The sequence below is a fragment of the Cebus imitator genome, unplaced genomic scaffold (assembly GCF_001604975.1).
Source record: "Cebus imitator isolate Cc_AM_T3 unplaced genomic scaffold, Cebus_imitator-1.0 Scaffold45, whole genome shotgun sequence".
Classification (NCBI taxonomy): domain Eukaryota; kingdom Metazoa; phylum Chordata; class Mammalia; order Primates; family Cebidae; genus Cebus; species Cebus imitator.
The window spans coordinates 7,390,566-7,417,942 of record NW_016107360.1 but is presented as its reverse complement, the minus strand read 5'-3'; the positions used below and the strand labels follow the sequence as shown (position 1 = coordinate 7,417,942).

The 27,377-nt window shown below is 39.9% G+C and overlaps 1 protein-coding gene and 2 pseudogenes across 1 annotated transcript in view; 2 read left to right on the top strand and 1 right to left on the bottom strand.

The window, feature by feature from the left end:
* Nucleotides 1–1,270: 1,270 nt before the first annotated feature.
* On the bottom strand, nucleotides 1,271–2,042 carry LOC108303207 (annotated as a pseudogene).
* Nucleotides 2,043–3,805: 1,763 nt separating this feature from the next.
* Nucleotides 3,806–27,377, top strand: part of FAM126A (family with sequence similarity 126 member A) — a 132,912-nt gene continuing 109,340 nt past the window's right edge. Inside the window, exons 1-2 of the mRNA XM_037737900.1 lie at nucleotides 3,806–3,869; nucleotides 5,070–5,192. The gene's annotated coding sequence lies outside the window, so the exon portion shown is untranslated. The remainder of the gene's footprint in view (nucleotides 3,870–5,069; nucleotides 5,193–27,377) is intronic.
* On the top strand, nucleotides 25,876–26,908 carry LOC108303205 (annotated as a pseudogene).

Here is a 27,377-nt window from a genome sequence, read left to right as displayed (position 1 = left end):
TCCACTTTATTCCATATAACACTTAACCAGATATCATTTACATCTGAAGAAGAGATGGCCCATGAGACTGATCTATAGTAAAACACCCTAAGAAATGCAGTCCAATTTTATACATTTCCAGGCATTCCTAGACAAGTGTGTCACAATGCACAATGCAGAAATATAGGTATCACTACTACATTTTACATAAAAGGGAAGTATCAATAAACTTTAGAAAGTAGTAAATTCACCTGTCCCTTAAAATATGGGTATGCAATTGTTACAAAGCCGTAATAAATGGTTTATAAAATGGAATTTTATTTTATGTTACTCTGCTGTTACATAGGGCATAACATTTTCACAAGGCTTTTTTGGGACTACAGTCAATGATTAGCAACACACAATAGAGGTCCAACTCTCTAAATAACAATCACTAGACGAACTGGACACCCTCTCACATGTGCATAAATCTGCATGAAGTACTAAAGTTTTAGACTTAGACTTGTGTACTTTATTTCCCCTTTCTAGTGTATTAAGAAATGACATGCACTTTAATTTGCCAAAAGCAATGCTTGTATTCTGGCAGCAACTTCTATTGCATAGTAAAGTGAATACCAGAACTACAAAGGTAGGAGGTGTAAGCGAATTTTTATTGGGAAGGGAGGTTGTCAACTTAAGCAGCAGCAAATAAAGAGTGAATAAGAAAACTCCCTGTTGCCACAGATATACATGACCTCCTTATTTGACATAGGAGGCATTTCAATTGGTTACCCCTAGGCAGAGATGGCAAGTGCTTTTCCATTCAGTCTAATACTCTGGATTCCTACTAAAAAGGAATACATTAAGAGCGTGGAAAAGTTGCTTATTGAAAGAAACCCCGAAAAGTAAGGGAGGGAATGTAGAAATTAAGAAGTTATGTGGAACACTCTTCAAATTTTAATTAACTACCTTTTCATATCTTCACAGTAATATAAAACACAGTCACTTACAGAACTGTGTTTACTTGCAGATTACTTAAATACCAAATACATTTTTAGTCCTCCTCATAAGTGCTTGGAAGTTACTTATGTTTATATGAAATGAAGCTATTAACACTTTTCTACAGCAGTAACTGCACACCAGGAAGGCCAAGACAAACACAAATCAAGGAATGAAGTTTTCCCAAAGCTGCAGTGTGAAAAGACTATAAACAGTTGATTCCATACACATGAATGGTTTCTTTGCTATAGGAAATCCAAGTGGAATAAGGAATGGAGATGTGTAAAAAGGTTTCTTGAAGGAAAGAAAGATGACACCCTATATGGATTTAGTTTTCAGCTTCTTCTGCTGCATCACATTCTTCTCCTGTACTGTCTGATGTCCAAAGTGTTAGGTTGTCTCTAAGCAACTGCATGATGAGGGTGTTGTCTTTGTAGGAGTCTTAATTCAGTGTATCAAGTTCAGCAATGGCCTCATCAAAAGCCGTTTTAGCCAGTGTGAAGGCAAGCTCTGGGTTATTAAGAATCTCATAGTAAAATACTGAAAAGTTAAGAGCAAGCCCCGGGCGGATTGGGTGTGTGGGTTGCATCTCCTTCTTGCTTATATGAAACGCCTCTTGGTAAGCTCCTTGGGAATTATCTATCGTTTGTTTTCAATCATCACCACATGCAACTTCAGCAAGGTACCGGAAGTAATCACCCTTCATTTTCAGATAGAAGACCTTACTCTCTGGATTAGTTGCATTGGCTATTAAGTATTTATCCAACAACTCCAGGACTGTGGTGCAGATGGATCTCAGCTCAGACTTCACTTTCTCCCAATAGTCTTTAATCAGCTGCAACTTTTTGTCGGAGGTGTCAGTCTTCTGCTGGACGTTCCAGATGACCCTCCAGGCGGACCTGCGGCCCCTGACCACATTCTTGTAGGTCACGGAGAGCAGGTTGCACTCCTCGTTGACTCGGTGCCCTGCTCGGTCACTGCCTTCATGCAGGTAGCCATGTCATCGTAGCGCTCGGCCTGCTCAGCCAGCTTGGCCTTCTGGATCAGCTCCGTCTTCTCCATGGCGGGTGCGGGGCTGGGGCCGGGAGGAAGGGCAAGGACAGCGAGGAAATGCTTATGATTCCTTGGGCACCAAACCTGCCTTTGGGATGGCTGCATTGAGAGCAGATTGATCCAGATGCGAGGTTCACTTTTCCCAGCTGACTTCCTAGCTGACCTCCTAGCCTGCCTTTTTCCTGTTTTAATGGTAAAGATTTCCCAGGATCTTGCTGCTGTTTCCTGTTGTCTAATTTGGGTTAGGCCATCAAAATGCATCAAACAGATTTGACTTATTTGGACTTGGGATACAAAGAGACAGGTTCTCACTTCCATTCCTCTCAAGAGTACCCCCATGTGTTGAAGGCACTGATTGACACACATCCCAATTCTCAGCAGTATCTGTTTCCTCAGCAATGGATATGTTTGGGGGTGGGAGGAGATGTCTAAAGCTATGAAAATGTCCTGTTGCATCACAAAAGCACCTTCTCTCACTCTCTTAACCAGGCAAAGGTTAACTTGAACGGTTGAGTCCCCAGCAGAGATGGATTTTCTATGATGTTAATGAAGCTTAGGTGTCACTTGCCCTGGCTGCCTCCAAGTGACTGGGGAAGGATTCTACAATGTGTTGGCAACTTTATATATTTTTGTAAAATTTGAGAAAGTAAGATGTCTTGTATTCTTTTCCTTAAAGTAGTTCTCTCCATTCCCCCACAAATTATATTAACTTTATGCACCTCATAATCTGGATCCATCCCTGATTTCTGGCAAAACTTTGTGAAAAGTTTTTTTTTGTTTTAGCTAAGAGGAAAAATGGCATAAAGAATTCAGCTGATCTAATAACATTTCTGCCTGTACTTCTTACTAGCTGTGTGATGCAAGGAGTGTTACTTAACCTTTCTGAACCTGAGGTTCCCCAGCTAAAAAATTGAAATAATAGTGTATTTTGTGGAGTATTGCTATAGGAATCTATTATTACCACCAAGGATATTGCAGATCCCAGCACAGGGATTACATAGTACCTAATGTGGTGTTTGCCACATGATAGATAATCAAAAATATTGTGTGTCATTGTGTTAATTATTACTTTGTTAACTGTATAAACATCTACCTTGGAGGGCTGGAAACTTATTTCCCATGTTTCCCACATTTCTATTTATTCTGTGCCTAGACCTGATTAAACAGGGCCTTGACTATGAAGGAAGAAGCCAGAAGAACTGGGCTCAGCTCTGAACTCTTAACTGAGTAAATTGCCAAGCACTATTATCTCCTTCCAGGTCTCAAATTTGAGGCGTTCTGGATAATCAGGTTGCCTTGCCTTTATATATGTATATATGTGTGTGTATATATATGTGTGTGTATATATATATATATACACACACACACACACACGTATATATATGTATATGTGTATATATATGTATATGTATGTGTGTATATATGTGTATATACATATATGTGTATATGTATATGTGTGTATATATAGGTATGTGTGTGTGTATATATACATATTGTATATATACATATTGTGTGTATATATATATGTATATACACATATACATATACATATATATATACACACACACACATATACATATAATCTCTAGATAGATAGATTTTTTTTTTTAGACATGGTTTTGCTCTGTCACCCAGGCTGGAGTACAGTGGCGTGACCACAGTTTACTGCAGCCTTAACCTTCCAGGTTTAAGGGGTCCCCCAATCTCAGCCCCCTGAGTAGCTGGGACTATAGGCATGTGCTACCACACCTGGCTAATTTTTTGTGTTTTTTGTTGATATGGGGTTTTGCAGGCTGATCTCAAACTCCTGGGCTCAGATGATCCACCCACCTCGGCCTCTCAACGTGCTGGGATTACAGGTATGAGTCATCCTGCCCAGCCCAATATTATATTTTTAAAAGTTCATATGTAGGCAAGAAGGCTAGAAAATGTCCTTTATAACCATGTACTTTTGAGTTAAATCTTAAAGGGAAAATCTGACATTGAAGGTATAAGGGTCAACATTCTTTCAAAGGTGATTGTAAAGGGCAAGTTGGTGATCTTCAGCTTATGTGTCCATATGCATTGCAAGTGCCCATGCCCAGAAATGGAACAGTTCTTTTTTTTTTCGAACTCAAGTGCCAAACATTTTAAGTCTTCCAACTTCATCCAATTCTTAAGCTGAAAAAAAAGTATGATTTAGTCATATCCTCAATTTAAAAGATGTAAATTATATATTAATACATAGATGCTCTAATGAAAAAGGCTCAGGAATGAAAGGCAATACCGTGTCTCACGGACCCTCAAGGAATTATTTAGGTTGGTACATTTCTTAAAATTACTTAGTTGGCTGTTTGCCTGTGGGTCATACACTAATTCACTGTAACCACAGCTTGGAAGCGAATTGCTGTTTTAGCTAAAGAAGATAACATGACTGTGAATCCTTCTATGAAAGGATTTCAGTCCAAGGTATTTAGTTCTGTTTCAGATTTGCTAGATGAATGTAAATGTTGTATCTCCTGAGTACTCAAAATAGGTACAGAGTATCTCACAGCCATCTTGATTCAAGTGTGTAAATATTTATGCAAAGCACTAAGCTAGGCCGAGCACTGTAATTGATTGCAAATGGAAACTTTTCTCATTATGTAAATTAGCAAATTATTTGGCTTCCTTCTATTAACTTTGCAGTTTGAAGTCATTTTTTAGTAATTTATTTAATAAAAAGAATTAGTGTCTATTGCCATAAACTACCGAACACAGTAGACATATAACCGCTGATTATATCAAATCCTTAAGTGCTAAGGGGAATTTTGGGTGTAAAAGATATGGTCTCTGTCCCCGAGTACTTTCCAGAGTTGATGCCAAAATCCCAGTTGAGGGAATTGGGCAGTGATTGTCCCAGAAGGGCATAGCACCTAAAGCAGACTAAAAATTTTGGCTGGAGTAATGATACAGGTGCCAGATATTGAGTGTGCATTATGTGCTGGACACTGTACTAAACAATTCACATTCATTATTTCATTTAATGGGAACAATAAAATATGATATAGAGAATAAATACTACCATCCCTGTTTTACAGATGAGGAAACTGAGGCTTCAAGAGGTTCAGCAATTTGCCTTAGGACACAGGGATGGAAAGTGACAGGTAGTCTGACTCCTGAAGCCCACACTGTTTCCCATTATACTGATCCTGAATAGAGAGGTAAGTATTTCTCCAAAAGTATCAGACACCCATCCACTGAGTGGGCCTGGGTCCGTCAGGGTAATTGGACCTTACGTGAACACCCTGTGCTATGGTCCCCTGTTAAAGCCATTCCTGCCTGCCTGCCCTTCCAGCACTGACTTGGCTCCATAGTTGTGACTTCCTGTCTCGCCTAACCCTTGGTGAGAAGTCAGGGCCCCAGCTTAGCTCTCAGTTCTTGTCTACTTGGTTGCTCTCCTTGCCTGCCTAAGCCAATGTTGATTCAGGCCATCTGGTCAACAAATATTATACATATCGGCTATGTACTGGATAATAAGCAAGATATTTGAAATCAGTGGGGAAGTAGTATAAATAAAAATGTGATAAGGGCTTTGGGATGGGTATGTCTGAAGTGATGCAGGGACTCAGAGGAGGAAGCCATTCACTTTGCCTGGGCCAAAGAACAAGTCTATGCTAAAAGATCTGGGTTTTCAAGGATGAAGAGCAGTGTTTCTAGCAGAGACTATAAAGTAACAGCAAAAATAGCAATATATATCTTTAGCCATATCCCTGGGTCAATACCTCGTATTCTCCGGGCCAATCCAAGCAGTTAGAGATGTGAAACATGAAGATCCTGGCTCCTGCAATCCCTTTTACAATCCCCCCTGCCTATGATCTCTCACTTGGAGACTCAGGTCGTTGAAGGTCTTATAAGAGTGACAGATCCTCAGATTCTGCCCACACAAAAGAGAGCTCTCCGAGTATTAATTCATAAGTTGAAGTGAGGGGACTTAGGTCACCAGCATGTTCTAGAGGAGTCCTACTAATAGGTCCCATTAACCTAATTTGTATGTCCCACACCTCCTTTCCTACCTCCATTTCCCTCTCTTCCCACTTTCACTTCGCTGTTTTGAGGAGATGCTGACTTTTAGGATGTAAGACCAACACAATCCTTTGATAAACCATAGCCAGGACCAATAGAAATCTGTCTCTAGCCTCTTGATATGGTTTGGACCTGTGACCCCACCAAATCTCTTGTTGAATTGTTATCCCCTTGGTTGGATTTGGGGCTTAGAGGGAGATGATTGGATCAAGGGGTGGGTTTCTCATAAATGGTTTAGTGTCATTCCCTTGGTACTGTTCTCATGATAGTGAGTGAGTTCTCGCAAGATCTAGCTGTTTAAAAGGGTGTGTTACCCCACCCCTCTTGCTCCTGCTCTAACCATGTGATGTGCCTGCTCCTGCTTCCCCTTCCACTGTGATTGTACATTTCCCGAGGCCTCCTCAGAAGCCGAGCAAAGGCCAACAACATGGTTCCTGTACAGTCTGCAGAATCGTGGGCCAATTAAACCTTTTTTCTTTATAAATCACCCAGCCTCAGGTATATTTTTTGTAATAATGCAGGAATGGCCTGATACCCCTCTGTAACAACTTCTGCCATTCTGTGCCCTGGGATCTTGAGGAACAGACAGTGAGGCTCCTTTCTGCCAGCTCTTTCTCCCACGTGCTTGTAGAGCAAGACTGTGAGCCTTTCGACTGGCTTAAGTCAAGAATGAGTGGGCTGTAAATACAGTTAACAGTTAGCCATAACCTTAGCCTTTCTATTATCCAAAGGCAAATCTACTTGAAATATAAATATGGAGAATCTGCTTTCTTTTCCTGCCTTACCTCTCACCAACTTCCTATGTCCCTGGCTCTTGCCCTTGATGCTCCAGCCAACTGGATTATCATCATCAGCCCCCTAACCCACGATACTATTTTTGGCTTCTGGGTCTTAGTGTCTGCTGCTTGCTTGGTTGGTGCTAGCTCTACTTGTTTATCAGGTCTAATCTCAAGATGTTTCCTCTATCAGGAAATCTTCCCAGATTCTACCCACATGCTAAAACAAACAAATAAACAAAAACAAACTCTGAGTTACTTTCCCCTCCTTTGTGCTTCCCTATCTGAACACTTAAATAGTGTTAAATAGTGTTTTACTTCTTGTTCGCACATCAGTCTTTTCCATTGGGATGATCTTATTAGCTGTGATATCTGTAATTCTAACAACTAGTGCAGTGCCTGGCATAAACCAGATGCCTGATAAATGCCTGCTGAAGGAGTGAATTAGTTTGTAATCTTATTTCACTTCATAGGTCAAGTTGGCTGGAGGAAGTATGCACTTTTTCTAAATTTGTTACCATTGAGCATCAACATTCTTGTCCAATTGATCTTAAGTATCCACATGTTGCCCCTCTACCCCACTCTACTTTCTGAAGGATAATTGTGTTTTCCTGAACTTATAGAGTATTTCTTTTCATCCTCCCTCATTGTCCTTCCCCTACCTGCAAACACACACATGAGAGTGTGTTTATAAAGTCAGTGGAAACTCTTCTCCCCCACTCCCTTCTCGCTGGGGACTTGTGGACTAGGGATTCTAGGTAATTCCTTACAGCTTGTCTAGACTTATTTTCTACCTCTTCCCCTTCATATTTCCACCTACCTTTCTCCACTTTCTGTATTCCATGAGCATTTTCAACAATAGACAAAACAAACAGACAAATTACAAAACAATATATTTCTGAATCCTCAAATAGGTTAGGCACAATTCCCAAATATTCTACATTGCTGGAAATTCATTCCATGCCATTCCTCAGCATTTAAAATCTGTTGGAAATTGTTTCATAATTGTGAGAAAATGGTTCAAAAAGACATCCTTTTGACCTGCAAAGATAGCAGAACATATTGAAAATACATACAGAACATATTGAAAACACATAGAAAAATTGCCTGGAAACCAAATTATAAACCACATCGCTAACATTGGTTATATAGGGGATGGGAAATACTTAAACAGAAATAAAAATGTCAAAAATATTCTCATAATCCTTCAACATAAACATTTTTTATTTTAAGTTTTACTGCTTGTTTTAGGGAAACAAATAAGTGGTAACAGATATAGTAAAAATAAGGAAGTTATAAATATTGCAAAGTTTTTTCAGAAAAGGCTCCCGGATCCATTTCTCTTGGCACAGAGCTTTGGTATTTTACTATGTTAAGACTTTGGTATTTTATTATCCAAATGGGCCTGGGCAGGTTGTTTGCTGTGGCTCTCCTTCCTGATGACAATTAGCTGATGAGAGTCTGGAGGGGAGAGGCCTGGGGCACTGCCATCAACAGAAATCTCTCTCAGTCCCAACCATGAAGGCATCAAAATGATCAAGAAAGTGGTACTCCGTGGATAAATGTTCAGATGGCTCCCTCCTTCTGCAGATAGCCTAGGAGCTAAAAAGAAAGTGACCCAGGGCCAGGTGCAGTGGCTCACGCCTGTAATCCCAGCACTTTGGGAGGCCGAGGCGGATGGATCATGAGTTCAAGACCAGCCTGGCTAAGATGGTGAAACCCTATCTCTACCAAAAATACAAAAATTAGCTGGGCGTGGTGGCAGGTGCCTGTAATCCCAGCTACTTTGGAGGCTGGACCTGGGAGGTAGCGGTTGTAGTAAGCCAAGATTGTTCCACTGCACTCCAGCCTGGGTGACAGAGCAAGACTCTGTAAAAAAAAAAAAAAGAAAAGAAAAAAGAAAAAAAAAGAAAGCAAGTGACCGAGGTCAAGTGCCTGTGAACTTGTTAGTCTTTATGGACTGAAGTACAGGTAGTTATCTCAGATAATGTGTGGAGAAAACAATACAGAACTTTAAAAGTAAAATCTCTGAACAAAATTATTCATTATAATGTGTCAAAGTTTTATTTAAACCATTAGTGAGGGAACTGGAAATTAGACAGACAAAAGAATTGGTTTTTCCAAATGCTTACACACACACACAAACACACCAGTATACAGTAAGCAAAAGAAAATATTTACTATTTTAGATATAAAATTGGACAACATTCTACAGGGCAATAAAACTCTAACATCTTTGGGGTTAATTTATCTAAAGCCTGTAAAGCACACCACCTGATCAAATCCTTCAAGGTAACCTCTAACTTTACAGCACTGTAACACTATTGGCCCTTGTATCAGTTGTGGTTGTTAGTCAAATATACTTTGTAAACAAAGTTACCATGCACACTAGAATCAGAAAGAATGAACCAGAACTACATGGTTTGACTCCACTTCTGGGTTAGAGGTCTCCTTTCAGTATTAACTTTGGAAGTTTTCCAAGTTTATCTTCAGAAGGGAGCCAATATTCTTTTATACCACAACTGCTAGAATTGTGTATAAAGTAGGAAAAAGCCTCCAGGAGTCACAGCTAGGGATTCAACTCATAACTTTAGTATTTGGAATGTGTGGAATCTGTTTTTTTGCTGCTTAGAAACCTTTTTTACTCACCAGCTAATTTCTCACTGAATTCTATTTAGGAAAAATGGTCTTTCCCTTTCTGTAATAGCTGCCTTCACAACTAAAGCTGCTTTTCTTAAATGGAAGAGCCAGAGAACTGTTTGTAAAACAGCACCAAGAGAATTCTTGGTGGCAGAGATTATTTTTTTACCTCTTTACCTTTGTATCCACATTCCTAACATAGAACGTGGCATAGCAGGCATTCAGTAAATGAAGTAAGAATGTACAAACTTAGCTGGACTATAAATACTTCCTGCCATGTAGTTCTGGTTCATTCTTTCTGATTCTAGTGTGCATGGTAACTTTGTTTACAAAGTGTATTTGACTAACAAGCCACAACTGATGAAAGGGCTAATAGTGTTACAGTGCTGTAAAGTTAGAGGTTACCTTGAAGGATTTGATCAGGTGGTGTGTTTTACAGGCTTTAGATAAATTAAACCCAAAGGTGTTATAGTTTTATTGTCCTATATGTTAGCTGGAATGTGATGAGATTGTATAAATGGAGTTTGTTAATTGCCTGTTTGAATTTCAGTATCTTTTCAGAAAGTAGGACAACTGGATATTGTGTTAACTTCAACTTTGTCTTTGATTATGTAAAATATTTTCTTTTTTTTTTTTTTTTTTTTTTTTTTCGCGCTTGTTACCCAGGCTGGAGCGCAATGGCGCGATCTGGGCTCACCGCAACCTCCGCCTCCTGGGTTCAGGCAATTCTCCTGCCTCAGCCTCCCGAGTAGCTGGGACTACAGGTACGTGCCACCATACCCAGCTAATTTTTTGTATTTTTGGTAGAGACGGGGTTTCACCATGTTGACCAGTATGGTCTCGATCTCTTGACCTCGTGATCCACCTGCCTTGGCCTCCCAAAGTGCTGGGATTACAGGCGTGAGCCACCGCGCCCGGCCAAATATTTTCTAAATGTCTTCATTTCTCTCTCGATAGATAGATAGATAGACAGATAAGAAAATTTTAGGCAGAGTCTCACTCTGTCACCCAGGCTGGAGTGCAGGGGTGCAATCTCAGTTCACTGCAACCTCTGCCTCTGGGTTTGAGCGATTCTTGTGCCTCAGCCTCCCAAGTTGCTGGGACTATAGGCACACACCACCAAGCCCAGCCAATTTTTTTGTATTTTTAGTAGAGACAGGAGGCCAGCATTTTTGCACATTGACCAAGCTGGTCTAAAACTCTTGGTTTCAAATGATCCACCCACCTTGGCCTCCCAAAGTGCTGGAATTACAGACATGAGCCATCATCATGTCTGGCCTATTCCTCTATATTTGTGATGATAAGTTCCCAAAATTTGTCTCATAAATGCTTCAAGAGAGGCAGTAATTTAGATGTGTTCCCAAATTTGGCTGATTTGTGATTTTTAAAAAAATAATCTCCTTTGGGGGCAATATTAACTTCTCAATTAACAAAAACAAATGTAGCACTTTATTGCTTCATAATCAGTTTGCATTAACTGCTACTTGCTTCAGACTAGTAAGGAAGAAGCTGTTTTCAAGACTGGCATATAACAATCTCAGTTAATAACACTTTACTATTCCCACAAAATGTATAAAAGCATTCAAGCATATTCTTTTCTTAGTGACACAGTCTTGGGAAAACTCTTATCATCACACAACAGCATTGAACTGTTTTGTGTGCGCATTCGTGTGCGTTTGTGTGTGTGTGTATGTGTTAGGGAGAGAGAGAAGGAGAAAGAGGGAATGAGATCTTAAATGTTTGATTGCCTTTGAGAAACAATCTAGATTTGTAGAGAGAGATGGATCCCAGGTCACATGAGCTCTGTGCTAAGGCACAACGAATAATCCCCTTTTTGTCCCCTAGCTGCCTTACAAGAAGTCTAGGAGGGCTCCTGACCCTTCTCAGATTCAGCTGTATTTCACACTGACAGGCAGGTTTTAGATCCAACATCATTCCAGGCCTCTAGGTGGGGCAGGATGCAATTCCATCAGGACTTGGGGGAAAAAAAAAAGAATCAAGTGATATCTGATCCTCACAGGCAAAGAGAAAAAATCCACAGTGGAGGAAGTAGTTGTGTTTCCTGCATTAGAGAAAGCTCCAGGAAATTGTGAGCCACAATTCCAATGACCTTTGAGACCACTGAAATCTCTCTGTCCCTGCCAAGAGAGAGTAAAATGAATATTTTACTTCTCCCTGTGGCCTGGGGTCCATTTGAACCCAGAGGAATGGAGATCGATTGAGACGGAATGGTTGGTTTTTCTTGTTCATGGTTCATAGCTTCTGTCTCTAAAGAGCTATCCCCGAATCCGTGTGGTTTCCTACCCTCTTCTCTTTTCTGGTTATATGTAAATAACTATACACACGAGATGAGAGCAAGGAAACAGGTTACAGGTTAAATACCACATTTCTTTTATAGCCCTTCCCCAAACCCTTCCTAATTGCATCTGGAAACCTTCATCTGTGTTTTTTAAAAATAAGTCTAGCATCTTTTCTTCAGCAGAAACGTAGTAAAAAGTCTTAGAGGTCAGTGAAACCCTAGACTATAAGAAAAGTAGGGCATAACAACTTAATATGCTTGGGAAAATCAGTATGAACTCAGGACTTTAAAAATAAATATTTTCCAGCTCTGTGACTTCTCAAATGAACCAGCAGCCACAGCAGGGGCACTCACACACCACCAACTCTCAGATAGACTTACAAGACCCAAATTTGGGTCTTTGATACTTTTCTCCACTAGAAGCTTGAACTCCTTGGATTGTGGCGGTTTCCAAGACGTGAGACAGGAAAAAACAAACAAACACACACACAAAAAAACCCTAAATGGGTCAGGGAATATTCTTCTATTGGCAGAAAACAAGGATTCTTAAAAAAAAAAAAAAAAAAAAAAAAAAAATTAGGCTGGGCGTGGTGTCTCACGCCTGTAATCCCAGGACTTTGGGAGGCTGAGGCAGGTGGATCACGAGGTCAGGAGTTCAAGACCAGCTTGGCCAAGATGGTGAAACCCGATCGCTAACAAAAATACAGAAATTAGCTGGGCATGGTGGTGCGCACCTGTAATCTTAGCTACTCAGGAGGCTGAGGCAGGGAATTGCTTAAACTGGGAGGCAGAGGTTGCAGTGAGCCAAGATTGTGCCACTGCACTCCAGTCTGGGCAACAGAGCGAAACTCTGTCTCAAAAAAAAAAAAAAAGAAAAATTAGAGGCTGGGCATGATGGCTCATGCTTGTAATTCCAGCACTTTGGGGGGCCTGAGATGGGAGGATTGCTTGAGCCCAGGAGTTCAAGACCAGCCTGGAAAACATGGTGAAACCTTGTCTCCACAAAAAATACCAAAAAAAAAAATCAGCTGGGTACTGTACTGCATGCCTGTAGTCTCAGCAACTTGGGAGGCTGAGGTGGGAGGATCATTGAGCCTGGGAGGTCAAGCTGTTATTGGGCCACTGCATTCCAGCCTGGGTTACAGAGCAACACCCTGTCTCAGTATGTATAGTTTGTACAGTTTATAAAAAAAATATGTACAGTTTGTCTCCTTTGCCTTTTCAGCTCTCTCTTCCTCTCTTTATATATATATATATTCTACTTTATGTGTGTGTGTGTGTGTGTGTGTGTGTGTGTATATATATATATATATAAAAAGAGAGGAAGAGAGAGCTCTTTATATATACATATATGTATGTATATATATATGAGTGTACATATATATGTACATATACATACATACATATGTATGTATGCATATATATGAGTGTACATATATGTATGTATATATATGTACACACATATATGTGTGTATATGTACATATATATGTGTGTATATGTACATATATATGTACATACACACGTGTCTACATACACACATGTACATATACACACATATATACATAAATAAATGTATAATATATATAAAGAGAGGAAGAGAGAGCTCTTTATATATATGTATATATATGAGTGAGTGGTTTTTATTCATGTATATATATGTGTGTGTGTGTGTGTGTGTGTGTGTGTGTGTGTATATCTCTCTAACCAAGAGAAACATAAGATATAATGCTGTCTTTTAAAAATAGTCCTTTAGCAGCACAGATAATTAACTGAAAAAAAGCTACCCACTTATTTATTAATTACTTACTAATTTACATATATATATATAAAAGAGTGAGTGCTGAAAGGGCAAAGTAGATAAATTAAAAGTGTTTTCATTGGCTAAGTTTTGAAAAATCAAGAATCGCCGGGCACGGTGGCTCACGCCTGTAATCCCAGAACTTTGGGAGGCCGAGGCGGGTGGATCACGAGGTCAAGAGATCGACACCATCCTGGTCAACATGGTGAAACCCCGTCTCTACTAAAAATACAAAAAATCAGCTGGGCATGGTGGTGCGTGCCTGTAATCCCAGCTACTCAGGAGGCTGAGGCAGGAGAATTGCCTGAACCCAGGAGGCTGAGGTTGTGGTGAGCCGAGATCGCGCCATTGCACTCCAGCCTGGGCAACAAGAGCGAAACTCCGTCTCAAAAAAAAAAAAAAAAAAAAAAAAAAAAAAAAAAAAAAGAAAAATCAAGAATCAAAAATGATTATTTGTATTATTTTAGGTTCAAAATCATACTCAAAAGAAAAAAAATTAAAATAAAGTGTAAGAAAAAAGGTGGATATAAAACAAGAGAATGATGAAGACAAATAGATTTGTTCAAGTCTTACTAAGGAAAGTAATTAGTAAATAAGTAATTAATAAATAAGTGGATAGCTTTTTTCAATTAATTATCCGTCTCGCTAAAGGACTATTTTAAAAAGTGAGTATTATATCTGTATGACTGTCTTGGGTAGATATAAAATAAATCCACGTGAAAGATTTTACTTAACTCATTATTATCATTATTGAGACAGAGTCTTGCTCTGTCACCCAGGCTGGAGTGCAGTGGCGCAATCTTGACTCACTGCAAACTCCGCTTCCTAGGCTCAAGATTCTTGCCTCCCAAGTAACTGGGACTACAGTCATGTGCCACCATGCCAGATTAATTTTTTGTATTTTTGGTAGTGATGGGGTTTCACCATGTTGGCCAGGCTGTTCTTGAACTCCTGGCTTCAAGAGATCTGCTTGCCTTGGCCTCCCAAAGTGCTGGGATTACAAGAGTGAGCTACTATACCTGGCCAGATTTTAATTAATTTATTAATAAATCAGGGAACAGTGCTAAATTACTACTTGGTCAAAGGAGAATTTAAAGAATCCCTTATATATAAGCAATAAGGAATGCCAAGGTAAATTTACAAATAAATGCAAATGACTCTATCCACAAGGCAATAATCAAGTGCATTCCACTTTAGTTTGCTTTTGTGTGGACTAGAATCCATTGTACTACTACTATCAGTTTACTACGACTTAGAGAGTTATAAAATAGTTCAAAGACAGTGAAACCTAGAAAAGTATGCTAGACAGGCAGCCAATGATTTGTTGTTGTCTTTCAAAATCTTTTACAATTTTTCCTGACAGCCTGTTTATGAAGTATAGAAAGGTCTTTATTTCTATGTCTGTGTACAGGAAAGAATAAACATAGGGAGCATCAAAGAAGTAGGCTTTGCTTCAAGAAAGAGAACAATTGATCAACACTAGTAGTTAAATGAAAGCCAGGAAAATGAAGGTTTGACGGTTAATTAGCAGACAGTATCAATAGGTTCCAAGAATCTAAATGAGCCAGATACCCCAGAGGAATTAGCTACATAGAGTCAATCCCTTACCACCCAGGAGAAGATATTCCTACATCTTTGCTATGCAAAGTACTTGCATGGTTCAACAACCAGTAGCATTGGCATCTCTTAATCTCAGGCCCTACTCCAGCTCTACTAAACCAGAATATATACATTAACAAGATTCTCAGGTGATTTGCATGCACCTTGAAGTTTGTATTACCCTGAACTAGATATACTACTTATTACTATGACATATTCATAAGACAGAAGTCTCCCTTTATACCTTCAGGCCAGAGCATCATGTTAGAGTGGCAGGACTATTGGTCAGTTACTGGCAGACATAGAAAACATGAGATAAATTATCATTTTGTAGACAGAAACCATGCATTGGAAAATTCAAATATGTAGGAAAGGCAATTAGCAGCAAAAATGAGTTTAGTTTTAGTAGAGATTTAATTTAAGTGCTAGTAATTTGAGGTTGAATTATTTTGGGCTATGTGATCAGATTCCAAATCCAATGGAGAAACAATCATTTAACCACCCAAATCATGCAGTGCTGATAATCAGTATAGTGTTGCATGTGTGCTTTGCCTCTAGTATAAATTGTTTAAAACATTTACAAAAGACTGATATATTAAAGGTGTGATTTTTGATGTCATTATTTAGTGTATAATTAAAGAAGTTTATAATCAATGTTTGAATTTAAGTTGTTAGATCTGTGATTTCGTTTATCAGTGGTATGAATAGTATATGAATATTTACAATAACTTTAATATTAATTGATCAATGTATCAGTCAGGTTTTTGCTGCAATATTGACATATGAAAAATTCCAAGATTACTTATTTTATATTCCTGACCTGCAGTTGGACTGGGGAGGTTCTCCGTCACTCTGTGAGTTGAGTTTAGTATGTTTTACGTGTTTCTATTCTGGGACCAGTGGTTACCTAGGGTTATTCTCATGGCAGATGGCAGAAGTGTAAGGGAGGAGAATGGAAACATGATGGGTAAAAACTGACATGTTCTCTTTTCCGCCCACATTCCATCGTCTAAAGCAGGAGATGTCGCCAAGCTCAACATCAGAGAAGTAGAATGACTGGGCATGGTGGCTCCTGCCTGTTATCCCAGCACTTTGAAAGGCGAAGGTGGGAGGATTGCTTGTGCCCAGGAGTTCTAGATCAGCTTGGGCAACACATGAAGACCCCATAACTAAAATAAATAAAAAATTGCCAGGTACAATGGCACATGTGTGTAGTCCCACCTACTTGGGAGGCTGAGGTGGGAGGATCACTTAGCCTGGGAGGCTGAGGCTGCAGTGAGTATAATTGAGCCACGTACTCCAGCTTAGGTGATAGAACAAGACCTTGTCTTGAAAACAAAACCAAGAACAAAACCAAAACCAAAATATTCCAAAGAGTTAGAATGGTCTACCTACAGTGAACCATGCAAAGGTCGGGAGAGAAAGAATTGTGAGTAAATAATGTAATCTCCGACTCTTAATAAATCTACAAGATTAAAATATTGGATATATAAGTACAAATAGTGATCATCCTTCATGTACAAAAGCCTCTCATAAATGACTTTATAGCAAAGTTCTGAGTCATGAAAGAATCTCTTTTTTGTGTGTGTGGTCAAATGTAATATAATGTAAAATTATTATTTATTTGAATGTTTTTGTAGCAGGGTTGCAAAATTACTCATGACACAGAATTTTGGAAGAGACTTAATTTCTTTATGTTGTTTGTAGTTTATCTGGTCTTCTGACGTGGTAGGTGGTGAGAAAGAAAAACAAAACCAAAAAATCACAAATTAATCTGGTTTAAAATGTATTGTGATCCAGTCATTTAAACCACCTCTTAGGTATAATTCTCAGGTTCTCAGACTTCTCACATTTTCACTCCGTCATCACCTTCTTACCTGGAAGTACATGGCGGGGCGGGGGGGAGTATAGTTTATTGTATTCTTTTGATATAGTGTGGGAAGAGGAGTCTCTATGGCCTTAATCTTGGTTCTTGAGTGTGCACTGATTAGTGCTTATTGAAGTTCACCCAAGTTTTGGCATTAGACTGCAATGGCTCCTAAAGTTGTCTATTTTTTCCTGGTTTAGTCAAGACGTAGTCACCCCCTTCCTTGTTGGCTTGGCCTACCTTCAGCTGTCTCCGGCTATAGACCTTTCTGAATCTCTTCCTTATCCAGCTTCCAGTCAGGCTATTCATCCTGAAGACTTTTGCTGTGGAATCATTTATCCCAGTGCCTCAGGAGGCCCCGTGGCAAGCTTGTGGCTCTCCACTCTGTGTCCATTTTACATAGGCACTAATGTAGGCTTTGGAGTACACTTTCGGATCTCTCTCTCTTTTTCTCTCTCTCAAGGACCTTAGCACTGTGGTCTCCTAATCATGCCAGGAAATCTCATGTTGAGGTGAAGACACCTGGCAGAACTGACCTGGAATCTCAAACAGACAAAATGACCACCTGGGAGCACAAGTTTCTCACTGTCCACCTTTCCCTTCCTGTTTCCTCTTTTCCTGCTCGCCATCCCCTGGACAACAAGAGAAAGGTTTTCTTTTGCTTTTCTTTTATCACATTCCTGTTTCAACCACAGAGTGGGAAGCTTCTTGGCAAATGTCATAGGCAAAAGAGGAAATCTCTGTGACTTGGATTGCCAAGTCTGGCTCCTAACATCTTAAGTAGGAGTCAAAGAGATGTGGAAAATCTCTTTCACCATAACAGTTGTCTCATTACAAAATCCTACTTTACATGCCAGAAGCTGACTGTTGCCTCTTTTATTCCTAATTACTACCCTCCCACAGAAACACACAGACAGATGCTTTGAACTCTTTAAAGAGAAGATCGTGACTAGGAAAAACAAAAGAGAAAGGCCTGTGAATTTTTTAAAACACTGCTGCTGACACTTTACATTTGTCAGGGTGCAAGTTGAATAGCATTTCAGAAAATCAGATTTGTTTCCATCTTTAGATCAATAATCTTCTTTTTTTTTTTTTTTTTTTAAAACAGGGTTTCACCATGTTGGTCAGTCTGGTCTTGAACTCCCAACCTCAGGTGATCCGCCCACCTTGGCCTCCAAAGTGCTTGGATTACAGGTGTGAGCCATCACGCCCGGCCCCATCAATAACCTTCTTAAGGCAACATGGTGGAGAGCAATTGAGACATACCTAGCAGACATGGAGTTTATGTATTTATGTATTTGTGGGGGTTGTTGGGCAGCCAGGGGTGATGAGAATTATTCAAGGATAGGAAAGAGAAAAAAATTTGTTATCATCACATTACCTATCATTATGGACCTAGGCAATAGGAATCCTTGTCCTGTTTATCATCTACACTTCATTGCTGATCAAAAGATTTGCATTGCCATGATTCCTGTGCCCTCTCTCTGTGGTGAGACCATAGGATATACAGCTTTAGGAAAATAAGCTGCCACTCTGGCATTCAGCCTCTCAGAAGGAAATACATCTGTTCTACCAGTCCTCTGGGAAAATTAGGATCTTGATTAAGAATACTCTTCTAATCAGAGCCCTAATTCACAATGTTAATGCTACTTTTGATTTTCAGGGCTTTCCTGAAATGGAAACCATGTCATACACATCATTCAGCTTATAAAATCCTACCAAGAATAGAGTTTTGTAGAATTTTTGGTGGGAGATTTCAAACCAATCTCTACCTCCATCAGGATTTGCTAAAATCAGCTGATTTGGAAGATCAGCTGATTTGTCCAGTGAGAGGGAAAGGTCATATCTACTGCTTCTATTCTCTTATTGTCCTGGCACCTGGGGTTGGCAGATATACCTTGATAACAAAACACTCTGGTAGCATCATGCCTTGTGGAGTGATAGGTTGAGAGTTACAGCCTTTTTGGTAGAAGACATTATTTCTCTTATCTCTCTCCCTGGACCTTTAAAGTCTTTTTAAAACTCAGAATCATATTGATATAAACTTTATGGGACAATCTAGACTCTTAGATTGATTATCCAGTCAAGAGGAGAGCTGCAGATATTTTAGAACCATTATAGGCAGAGACAGAATCAGCATTCTAGAGACTGCTTCTGTATTACTCACTGCTGTCAGAAATATTAGCTTACTTGGCATGAGCATGAGGCTAGTGAGACTAAGGTTGTATGTTCGCACCTCCAGACTACAGTCATCTTGATGCTGTTTTGTGAACTTATATATATGAGTATCTCAACCCTAACAAGCTGCTTTTGGTCACAAGGAAAGCAAACAAGTGACTGAAATGATGTCTCATGTTCATGTCTTACTGATCTCCTAGATCCTCACTCAACCTTTGAACCTGGGAGACCCTAATTGTATCATGGCTTCAGGGTCTCAAGATTTTCAATTTTTGTTGCAAAACTTGTCAAATTGAGTCACTGCTTACAGGTCTCCAAGGTTGAATATTCTGATATATCTGAACAGAGATCCTTACTGGATCTTGATTCCAGGCACCAAATTTAGATGGATTCAGAGATTCCTCAGACCCCAGGAAGAGCCTCAAGAAAATTTAATATTTTTAATATATAAAAGAGTGATCTTCCTCAATTGGATGGGGGGGTGGGCACTGTTCTTGAAAGAGCCATTTAAGAATCTGTGAGAGAAAGCCAAGCACAGTGACTCACACCTGTAATCCCAGCACTTTGGGAAGCTGAGGCAGGAGGATTGCATGGGCCCAGGAGTTGGAGGTTGCAGTTAGCTATAACTGTGCCATTCCAACAGGAGGTATTAATTTTACAACATTGCCTAATACTATAATGTACTTTGGGAACAGGATATTAAATCATCTTTTCCCTGTTGTCTCAGAGTTTGGGCAGAGGTTTCAAAGGGCAAAAATAATACAATAGGTATTAGCTATTCTCACATCCTAAAGAAAAGATTGGCCACCTTGGACTGGCCACATTTATTCTGCTGTCATCTGCCCATGACCCACTCCCAGGTTATCTCAGAGGATGGAAAACACTCACATTTCAAGAGATTTAGAAAGAGGGGCAGTGTATTAGTCCATTCTTGCATTGTTATAAAGAACTACCTTAGACTGGGTAATTTATAAAAATAAAAGAGGTTTAGTCGACTCAAAGTTCCACAGACTGTACAGGAAGCATAGCTGGGGAGGCCTCAGGAAACTTATAATCGTTGCAGAAGGCAAAGGGGAAGCAGCCATGTCTTACATGATCAGAAAAGGAAAAAGAAGCCAAGCAGGAAGGTGCCACACACTTTTAAACAAACAGGTCTCGCGAGAACTCACTCAGTATCATGAGAACAGCAAGGGGGAAAGTCTGCCCCCATGATCCAATTGCCTCTCACCAGGCCCCTCCTCCAACACTGGAAATTACAAATGGATGTGAGATTTGGCAGAGGACACAAACCCAAACCACATCAGGCAGGTTGCTGTGTATTTCTTCTTCCCTCCAAGGAAGTGGAATTCAAAGGGGAGAGACTTCACTTACTTAAAATTTATCTAAAGCCCGTGAAATAGGCTGCAATGGAGCCATTTGGAAAACTTGTGTTGGAGGGACACAAAGACTGACATTTAACACACACCCAGGAAGTCTGAAGTTCAGAGGCTGTATCCAAGTCTGACAGAGTAGAAAGTACTTCAGCAGGTCAAGAACACAGGCATACTTTCCCTAGGCCAGGGTAAATCTGATTAAACACGGGTGTGGGCTGTATCATTGTCTTGAAATGGACCATGGTCAAGTGGGCCTCCTGATAAAGATGAGGCAAACACAACAGGTAGAAGTTGTAGGTGCACTTTCAGACGCAGAGTGGAGGCAGCGCAGTCTGAGGGGGCAGAGGCAGAAAGACGGACAGGTAAGGGGTAGGGCTTCACCCAAGATCCCAAAAGCGGTGTCCCAGAGAGAAGGAATACATATTTGGAAACTAGCACACCCAGGCCACAACTGTAGTGGTCAAGTGGGATTGCTTTGTCCTTATGCTTCTTCTCTCTTGTCCCAAACCTGTAAGGGGTTCTGACTGCAGCCAGCAGGTGTGGGAAGGGATTGCTGGAGACAGGGAGAAGAAACTGATGCAGTACCCCTGCTACATCCACCTAAGCAGAAAGGAAGGGAGATGTTTTCAGTTGGATCAGAGTTTAGAATTTTGATATTTTACTGAATTAAATTATTTGAGAAGTGACCAAAGAAAACATTCCCTTATTTCCAGAGAATGGCATCTCCTTTTCCTTTTTTTCGTATGCATGAGTAAGTTTTGGATATATGACAGCATAATGTTAATATGAGCCCAGTTAAATTATGTATTTTTCATTTCTTCATAAATACCATTTTTATAGAGAGCCTTAAAAACTCTCCTAACTCCAATAATCAATGATTTTTATTATGAAACCTAATGGATGGTGCTGTGAATTAATTAGAAAGATTTTGATTGCAAATAACAGAATACCTAAATATGACTTAAATAGTAGGGGTCTATTGTCTTACATTGAAAAGAACTATAGATGTGGGAGGTTCCAGAAGGGTTAATGATGCTTGAGCTGCCAGCCAATTATGCTGAAATTCTCTTGGCTTCTTCACGTGTCAACAAGATAGCTGCCACCATTCTAAACATTACACCTTCAATCTGATAACACCAGCAAAAGGAAAAGATTTTCTTCTCATATGACTCTCCATTTCATCAGGGGGAAAAAAAAATCTGGCTGGGCATGGTGGCTCATGCCTGTAATCCTAGCATTTTGGGAGGCCAATGCAGGCAGATCACTTGAGGTCAGGAGTTCAAGACCAGACTGGCCAACATAGTGAAACCCCATCTCTATTAAAAATATAAAAAATTAGCCAGGTGTGGTGGTGTACACCTGTAATCCCAGCTACTCAGGAGGCCGAGGCAGGAGAATTGCTTGAACCCAGGAGTCAGAGGTTGCAGTGAGCCAAGATTATACCATTTCACTCCAGCCCAGGTGACAGTGCGACACTCCATCTCAAAAACAAATAAACAAACAACAACAAAAAACTATTTTGCAGTCTTCAGCAGATTTTGCCTTGTAGTTAATTCACCTTCATTGAGTCACATTCTCATCCTTAAATCAATGACTAAAAGTAAAAGGAAAAGAGAATACTGTGATTGGCTTAGACCAATTATGATTCATTCCCAGAGGCAGAATCTACCTTTCTCAGCATATCAGTGCCTGGTACTTGAACAAATTTGACAGTCTAATAGCAATGGAAAAGGGAGGAATGGCAGTTGCACTCCCAATGTCAGCTACAGAAGTCTATGCCAAAGGCTTCTAACAGTGGAACTGTGTGGACTGAGTCACAGTGCTGACTCACTGCACTTATGTTTTGAAGATCCTCCTTAATAACAAATGCCTCTGTCATCTCTGCCCCCAAGGCCTAATGTGAAAAGTTGGATTAGAGTTTTCAATTGAGAGAAATGACTTTTCAATTGAGAGAAATAACTAACATTCTTTGGTACATGGTGTTTTAATATAAAGCATATCATTGTTCCATATTATTTTTACTTTACTTCAAGTATTTTTGAAGAAAGAATAATGTATTATTTTTCATAGGAATAGAAATGTGATTAACTCCCTTTGAATATAGCACACAATTATATAACACAAAATGGTAAGCACTCTTATCATTGTGTTTTCTGCTTTTTGGTGTAACAGTAATACAGTTATATATAATGATGATGATGATGATGATGATGATGATATTTACCACGTGATGAATGGTGCCAGCCACTGGGCTGAGAATATTTATACACACACACACACACACACACACACACACACACACACACATATTTTTTTTCCAGTTCTCATAAGGCTTTTTATTTTTTTAACTTTTAGGTTTGTGGGTACATGTGAAAGTTTGTTACATAGATAAATAAATAATATTATGTCTGCAACAATGTCCCTTCCCCCTGTTATCATTTCCTCCTATTTTGGTAGATGTCACGTTGGTACCAAGTGACTTATTAAAATCAAGTTGATGCTGCGTTGAGTATAGCAACTCAGACTCCCCTTCTTCCAAGACAACTAGACCTCAGGTTAGGCTCAAATAATGTGTGGTCAAAGAATTGTCAAAAGTAAAACATTTAGTTCTAAAAAGAAGTGGGAAACACTGGAAAGGGTGATGGCAATTATTTACTAGGTATTTTATCTTTTGAATTTCTCAGCAAAGGAATCTAGCTATCTGAATAGGAGGCAAAGATGTGTGACTATTTCCTGTTTCTATTGGTGCTTATGATAACTTGAAGCAAAGGCGCTGTTGCTGTAATGAATTCAGGCAGTCTCCTGAGTGTCCTGCTTTTTCTTTTTCCAAAATTACTTCTCCTCCCTATCCTCAATAGGTATATCAGATTATATTTAATTTCTTTAGGGTCTTGTTCTTAGCCAAATGCCATAAAAGAGAGAAATCTGACAAATGAACTCACCCAAAGGTGTTAGTATCCTCCTTAACTGCAATTTATAGTGACTGACTGAAAAAAACTACAATATATCAAATAAGATTAAAAAATGAATTTGTTTCTTTTTTCTTTTTTTTTTGAGACAGAGTCTCACTCTGTTACCCAGGCTGGAGTGCAATGGTGCAATCTCAGCTCACTGCAACCTCCACCTGTTGGGGGTAAAGCGATTCTCCTGCCTCAGCCTCCCAAGTAGCTGGGGTTACAGGCTCCCACCACCACACCTGGCTAATTTTTCTATTTTTAGTAGAGATGGGGTTTCACCACATTTGCCAGGCTGGTCTTGAACTCCTGACCTCAGGTGATCCACTTTCCGTGACCTCCCAAAGTACTAGGATTACAGGCCTAAGCCACCGCGCTCAGCCAAGAAATGCATTTCTAATAAGAGTTTAGGCTGGTAGAGATTTTAGGGTTAGGAGACACAAGGCCCCTTATAGCTCACATTGTCTGCTGTCTTGGTCAGAAAGGTCCTGGAAGCCCTGGTGGATTAGGTTTTAGTATATGCACCAAGTTACAACCTGAGCAAGGCAAGTGCAATGTAGGTCTCCAATGGTGGGGATACAAAGATTCACTTCCTTTATTTTTTCTTTTTTTCTTCACTTGGGGCAGAGTCTTTTCCTTAGACACAAACCAAGCACATTGAATTGCATCAGACAAAAACAATATATTTTAACCTGAATAATAGGGACAGTTATGGCTATAATCTTGTCCTACAATTATTATTATTTTTTCTTCTGATGGCTAATGTTAGGCCTACTCAGTAGTGCTCAGTAGTGAAAACAGGAAGTTGTTTTGTGAAATTTTTATTATCGCAGACTTAAACTCCAAACACCTCAGATCAAAAGATAAACTGCTCTCCTGAAATCACTCAAGCGATTGTCCAAATGTCCTCTTCCCTTTGAGCTTTATAGAGATGGCCTAAAAATACTTTAGCATTGGTAGGAATCAGGGGTTCAGATGAGTACTTTTAGGGATCATGATTTGCTAGGCTGCCATTCTGTTCTGGGATAAAATGGTATTCAATTTTAGAGGCTAAGACTTTTTACAACTTAACTGACAAACCAAAAGCAATTTTCAGTTTTTTACCAGGATCTGGGGACTAGAATTCCCTACCACACTATTAAACATTTCTTGGCAGCAGCTCATGGGATGTGGCTGACAGCTCTTGGCAGAAGCTATAATAGAATCGTCCTTCTTCCTTCTATCACTCTAGCAATTCACAGTCGATTTATAGTACTTTCTGGGAAAGGCAATTCTCAGTCCTAAGGGATATCAAAATGAAAAGCACGTCAAGTGAAGTATTTAATTTCATCAACCCGAGGATTAAGTAAAAAGTCTTTTTCTCCTTTTGGGCTCATAATAGAAAAATAACCTTTGGTTAGAGAGACTTCATTATGTGAGCACTTATAAAATAAATTCCTGTCATAGATTACATGTCATTTAAAATTGTAACAGAGAAAAGCATTTAAATGTAAACATGGTTATTGATGAAAAGAGTCAAACTATAAAATATTTTAAAAGATTTATTCTGAGCCAATGTGAGGGACCATGGGCCGTGACACAGCCCTAAGGAGGTCATGAGTACATGTGTCCAAGGTGGTCAGGGTACATCTTGGTTTTATATATTTTATGGAGGCATGAGATAGCAATCAAATACATTTAAGAAATACATTTGTTTCATTCAGAAAGGTGGGACAACTCAAAGAGGGAGCTTCCAGCCTATCAGGAAATTTAAATATTTTCTAGTTGATAATTGGTTGAGTTTATCTGAAGACTTGGGATCAATAGAAAGAAAATGTTCAGGGTAAAGGATTGTGGAGACCAAGTTTTATTGTGCAGAGGAAGCCCTCAGATAGCAGACTTCAGAGAGAGCAGGTTGTAAAATCTTTCTTATTGAACTTAAGAGACTGCTTGGCTCTTAGTCGATTACTCCTGGATCTGGGAAGAGAAGAAGGAAAATAAAGGGGAAAGGGGCTTCTCTATAGAATGTGGATTTTTCCCACAAGAGGCTTTGCAGAGCAATTTCAAGATATAGCAAGGAAATATATTTTGGGGTTAAATATTTTGATCTTCTTCCTTGTCTCAGTGTTATGCCAGAGTTAGATTGCAAAGTAACCCACGATATGTAGGGTTAAATAACACCCATCTGATAAGAATTTATGGTTTGTAGGGCATGGCTCACCTGAACCCTTAGGTAGGAATTTGGGCAAGATAAAAAATTGGAGATTAGTTTTCATGGTCAATTCATTCTTTATGGGCTGACATGCATTTTTTAAAAAAGTAACAAATAGAGAGATACGTTCGTCAGTTTGCTCCTTTCTGCCCGTGGACGCCGCCGAAGAAACATCGTTAAAGTCTCTCTTCTCCCTGCTATCATGTCTAAGTCTGACTCTCCTAAAGAGCCGGAACAGCTGAGGAAGCTCCTCATTGGAGGGCTGAGCTTTGAAACAACCAATGAGTGCCTGAGGAGCCATTTTGAGCAATGGGGAATGCCCACAGACTCTGTGGTAATGAGAGATCCAAACACCAAGCCCTCCAGGGGCTTTGGGTTCGTCACATATGCAACTGTGGAGGAGGTGGATGCAGCCATGAATGCAAGGCCACACAAAGTGGATGGAAGAGTTGTGGAACCAAAGAGAGCTGTCTCAAGAGAAGATTCTTAAAGACCAGGTGCTCAGTTAACTGTGAAAAAAATATTCGTTGGTGGCATTAAAGAAGACACTGAAGAACATCACCTAAGAGATTATTTTGAACAGTATGGAAAAATTGAAGTGATTGAAATCATGACTGACCGAGTCAATGGCAAGGAAAGGGGCTTTGCCTTTGTAACCTTTGACGACCATGAGTCTGTGGATAAGATTGTCATTCAGAAATACCATACTGTGAATGGCCACAACTGTGAAGTTAGGAAAGCCCTGTCAAAGCAAGAGATGGCTAGTGCTTCATCCAGCCAGAGGTCGAAGTGGTTCTGGAAACTTTGGTGGTGGTTGTGGAGGTGGTTTCGGTGGGAATGACAACTTTGGTTGTGGAGGAAACTTCAGTGGTCGTGGTGGCTTTGGTGGCAGCCGTGGTAGTGGTGGATATGGTGGCAGTGGGGATGGCTATAATGGATTTGGTAATGATGGAGGCAATTTTGGAGGTTGTGGAAGCTACAATGATTTTGGCAGTTACAACACTCAGTCTTCAAATTTTGGACCCATGAAGGGAGAAAACTTTGGAGACAGAAGCTCTGGCCCCTGTGGTGGTGGCGGACAATATTTTGCCAAACCACGAAACCAAGGTGGCAATGACGGTTCCAGTAGCAGCAGTAGCCATGGCAGTGGCAGAAGATTTTAATTAGGAAACAAAGCTTAGCAGGAGAGGAGCGCCAGAGAAGTGACAGGGAAGCTACAGGTTACAACAGATTTGTGAACTGAGCCAAGCACAGTGGTGGTGTGATATGGCTGACTTAGAGTTAGAACTTGAGCAATGCCATTTTGTACAAGACAAAGCTATTTTCCAAAAATAAGTTGTAACGACTGCCCCATTCTCCTCGCAATAACCGCTGACCTTGGCTTCTGTAAAGTTGCTTGCCTTTACTTATCAGTAACTGCCAGAAGTGCTTGCCTTTTCTTATCAGAAAGTGCTGAAAAGTTGCTTGCCCTTCATCCCCTCACCCTCTTGGTCCTAAATCCAGGATGTGGTTTTTCAGCTTAAAACCCCCTGGTCCCCCTGAGCCCAGGGCCACAGGTTGGAGAGACGTGAGTCCTCTGTGGTCGCCGGCATAATAAACGGCCCTGCAATTTGGCATACTTTTGTCTTGGTGTAAATATTTTAATCT